The 4,729-nt window shown below is 33.8% G+C and overlaps 1 long non-coding RNA gene across 1 annotated transcript; it reads right to left on the reverse strand.

The window, feature by feature from the left end:
• Window positions 1-2,067: 2,067 nt before the first annotated feature.
• Window positions 2,068-3,703, reverse strand: LOC141392807 (uncharacterized). Its single transcript, XR_012409878.1, has 2 exons — window positions 3,416-3,703; window positions 2,068-3,350 (listed from the first exon to the last, which is right to left on the reverse strand). It is a non-coding gene; the product is annotated as an uncharacterized lncRNA (long non-coding RNA).
• Between the last annotated feature and the right edge of the window lie 1,026 nt (window positions 3,704-4,729).

Raw genomic sequence — 4,729 nt, forward strand, 5'->3', positions numbered from 1 at the left:
CCGTGCTATTACAGCTCATAGCCTTTTTGGCATAGATTTAACTAAATTTTTGTTAGAAATCTGAATGTCTTCCCTATTCTTCATGCGAGTCATTTTTTAGGGTTCCTATACTTTAGATGTTATGACTTCTTATATTTGTCTTCAAAATACTCCATAAATTTTCTATAGTACTATGTTTACATTTACGAAATCCACTCGATTTCAACTGTCAATTCCATTGCTCAAACGTCAAATGAAATCGAATCGATTTCAGTTGAGTTTTCATTTGACGTATACGCAAAGGAATTGACAGTTGAAATCGAGTGGATTTCGTAAATGTAAACCAAGGATAGGATTCAAATCCGGGGATTGGGGAGGTGCATGAATATGCCCTCTCCCTCATATGAAAGTTGTGTTCCTTTACTTACCTAAGGTTACTATTTTAACCATTTGTTACCATTTTTAACCTGCAAAGCGTTCCTTAAACCCAAAAAGTGGTAAAACTGGAAGCAATTTTTAAGAGAGAGGTAGAGAAGAAAGTTCAAAAATATCTTTCTCTTCTACCACAGGCTATGTTTCTTATGTTTCTTTTTGATATTGCTACTAGTCTACCATTTTTTCGTTCCTTTACTTTTCTGCTAAAACTAGTCACGAGAGTGGAATTTTGAGCAATTTTGGCAGTTTTCTCTTTAACCACTTTAACAATTAAAAAAGTAAAGGAACAAAGCTGAATATAGGCCAGCCATGCGCGCGTCTTTACGAAAAAGTTAACCACAATATTCTTTCCCATACAAAAACCCAAAAAGCATTCTCTTCTTGTGCACCATTGATATAGGCTCTATTTTACGGCAGAGGTGCTCACATTGAAGATGTGTTTCTCTGTTGCAGGCCAAACAACGACTGATGTTTATGTCCAATTTACATTAGCAACTTTTTCGTCATTTAGAGCTGTTTCGTCAATTATTTGCTAAAACAGGCAACATTTTGCGTCATTTACCATACAAAAATAAATGACGATAGCTACGTCATTTATTCTAAACAACGCACGAAAACACCATACTATTATACGCAACCCTGCTTTTTCGTCATAAACTACCAAAAAATGCAACTGTTTTATGATGTCTTTGTTTGGTTGTGTGTGTTGTAGAAAAACAAAAATACTCAAACGATGACAAAAGTGAAAATAAATGTTTAAAAAACTTGCAAAAATTATGTTTTTTTGTTTTTAGAATTAATTTAAGTTATTCGATACACATTTGTGTTGTGAAATTCCTATTTTTCTGAATAAATATATTGTGTGCGTGTGTTTGTGTTATTGTATAAGTGTGTATGTGCGATTGTGTGCGTAAGCAAATGACGCAAAAAACAGATGAAAATACACTTCATTTGATTCTAGTGCTAAGTTTACATTTACGAAATCCACTCGATTTCGTCTGTCAATTCCATATCTCAAACGTCAAATGAAATCTCATCTAAAATCCATTGGATTTCATTTGACGTTTAACCTATGGATTTGACAGATGAAATCGAGTGGATTTCGTAAATGTAAACATAGCACAAGATTTCGTAAAACGAAATCATTTAATGTGCATATGTAAATTGGACTTTACTCTCAATTTACGCTACCGTGAAGAAATGAGCGGCCCTGTTTTACGGTATTGCCATATTGAAATACCTATGTAAATGCCTTTTAAATTCAGTTTGATTTTATGCATTACTAGACGTTTACACAGAGACAGTACTTTCAAGACAATAGCAAAGTTACAAACCATTTTCACCAATACATTCATACTTTTCTTTATACATATTTAAAAAATTTTAAATGTATTTGTGAAAAAGGTTTGTATTTTTGCTATTGTCTCGCCAATACTGGCATTTGTAAACGCAGGGTTAAGAATGTGGATAAAGGCTTTACCTAATTAATTGCGTGTTGCGTGTGCGTTCGAAAAAACAAAAACAAAATACATGTATTTGTTTTTGTTTTCGATTTGAAATACATGTATTTTGTTTTTGTATTTTTGAACGCACACGCAACACGCAGAGTTATAGGTTTATCTCTAATGCACGAATTAATTTGAATTAAGGCAGTTAATAGGTCTGATACTTCTGTGCCACTTTTTTATTTTGATACCAAATGTGCCACTTTTTGAAATTTTGTGATACTTTGTAATTCAAACTCTATTTAACTCACAAGGTGCAGTAGAAAAAGCGTCGAACTACTCGATTTTAAATTAGGGAGTTGAAGTAACATACGGCACTTTAATTTACATTACAATATACTTAACCAAGGTAAATTTATAGAAGGTATGTGCATGAATTACAACAACTAACAAATTTACAAAAACAACATATGCTCTGTTCCAGAACCTGGAAGAAGCTACTAATTTTTACTACGATAACAATTTTCCCTTTATGTTATCGGAAAAAATAGTACAAATTAGTAGATTCTTGCAGTTCTGGAACAGACCAATTGTTGGTATTGAAAATTAATTGTCAAAGAAAACATTGAATAATAGGGTCGTTCCAAAAATTTCCTCAGGACCAACATAAATACATTTTGAAAATCCTCCAAAATAGAACAAATTTGAATGACAATGTAAATATAAAGCATTCAGAACTGTGGTAGGTCATTTTTACTACAAGTTTCAAATTTCGAAGTTTCAAATTTCATGAGTAGAAAACTAAATTAACAACAAAAAAGTAAGAATACAGCTGATTGCCACTTCTACCTTCTATAAATGTACTTGTACTTAACCATTTAAATAGCAACTACTATAAAAATATTAAATTCGTAATACAAAATTAATTATAAACCTAAAAACAATGCAAAAGGCATAAATAGTGGTTCCCCAAATGCATAAGTAATATCAGAATGATTATTACATCGTAATAAAAAATTCAATGAATTTTATCTTATATTATAAGAACTACTCTGGTAACACTGTTAATCAAACAGCAAATTAAATTCGATTAAGTTCAAAATCAGCATATTTTCTTGCAAATATATGGACAGGAATTGCGAAAGTACGTAATAGCACGGGAAGTTGGTTCCATATCCGCGCTACCCTTACAATGAACGACCGCTCGAAAATCATGGAAGAAAAGTGAGGAAATATAAGTTGTGTTTGGCGATTTGAACGCGAAAAAATGAACTTGATGCGCAACAACTCAGGGCAATTAGTTGTTGCGGGTTGATGACCAGAAGTCAACTCACTTGCACATACAAAAATCCCATCAACCAAAAGTGCACTCCCTATGACACTTGCGAGACTATGTTTTTTTTTTTGGGTCGAATAGACACCTTTGAGGCACTACATCTCTGGTTCCCGGGGGTAAAGTTATTTGGGAGAACGGAATGGACAAACAAATACCTGAAATAAACAAAACCATTGATTAATTAATGTAAATAAACACAGAATTCCTTTTATTTACTTACGTGTTAGCGTTATTGTGAATGATCCGTGGCGTTGTTGTTTTTCTTTTTATACAAACGAAAAACACACAACTTTACAAACTCCAAATACGTGTTCGCCCGGCCATTATCCATGCTCACCATTAGGGATGGGATGTTGATGCTCAACTTCGGCAAGAGTTTAGCCAAAAAAATTCATTTTTTTGCCGTTTATTGTCATGAAATTACAATAATTCTACGTCCTTTAATTCGGTGGTAGATGGCTGAAGGTATCTCTTTTGTATTCTAATGCCAGCTGTCACTGGATTGACAGCTGACATTTATATGGGCGTGTTTACATCCCCGATAGTACACAGTACAGGGTTGGTGGTGTGAAATTTGCCGTCTCTGATAGCAAACAAATGAGAGCGGCTTAACGCCATATATAAAATATGAATTTCGAAAAATAACAAAATACGTTATAAAAAAATGAGAGAGACACTTCATTACTAACACAAATTAAAATTTAAATAATATTGGAATAGAGATGCATTGGGAAAAGGCGCATATAAAAGGCGAAAATGGTTAGAAAATCTCCATATTGTCTTTGTTAAATCCCGGTGTATGGACGAAGTTTGCCTTAAGCGTGTGTGCTAGTGTGACTCAGAGATAGTAATTTCGCTAAAGTAATTAAATATCTCACAAAAATTATACGAAGTAAGTGCATTAGTGTCAGACAAACCTTCATAAAGTTGCACGAAATGGAAATTAGTGAGATGAAAATGCTTTAATAGAGTGTTTTTTTCAAATAGGAGTTGTTTATGCTGACATATAGTGGAAAACGCTTATCAAGGAGTGGAAATCTACTAAGAAATACAAACAAACACTATCTATGGTGTAAGTGGCAGTAGTGAGAACGATCATCTTTAACTGACTGAGGTTACAAAAGAGCACAACCACGACAAGGTAGGACACAGAATACTTTCCAATTGTTGTAAAAGTGCAAGCGATTGGTCGTGCAAATTCAAATATAAAGATATAAATATTAATATATGAAAGTTCTGCGTCCGCCGGAAAGCGTGTAGCTGCCGGCCAATCGCCGCCGTTGTCCAGAAAAACTAAATAGCCGGAGCACCCTGTAGCCGTCAGCTGCTGCACTATAACAGTGACGACAAAAACCAGGAATATTCTGGTGTACTCTTCTCACGTACAGACTGTTCTACATCCATAGAACTGTTCTTACTAATATAACTGGTATAATAATTGATAAAACCAACCAGAATTTAAAGTCGTCAATCAGGCGCATTGCAAGAAAGATTTTATTTATCCCATGACATATTTTGTTATTCATGTAATTCG

This window comes from Musca autumnalis, unplaced genomic scaffold, assembly GCF_047663935.1.
Source record: "Musca autumnalis isolate F117 unplaced genomic scaffold, ASM4766393v1 scaffold_2, whole genome shotgun sequence".
In the NCBI taxonomy this organism is placed as follows: Eukaryota; Metazoa; Arthropoda; class Insecta; order Diptera; family Muscidae; genus Musca; species Musca autumnalis.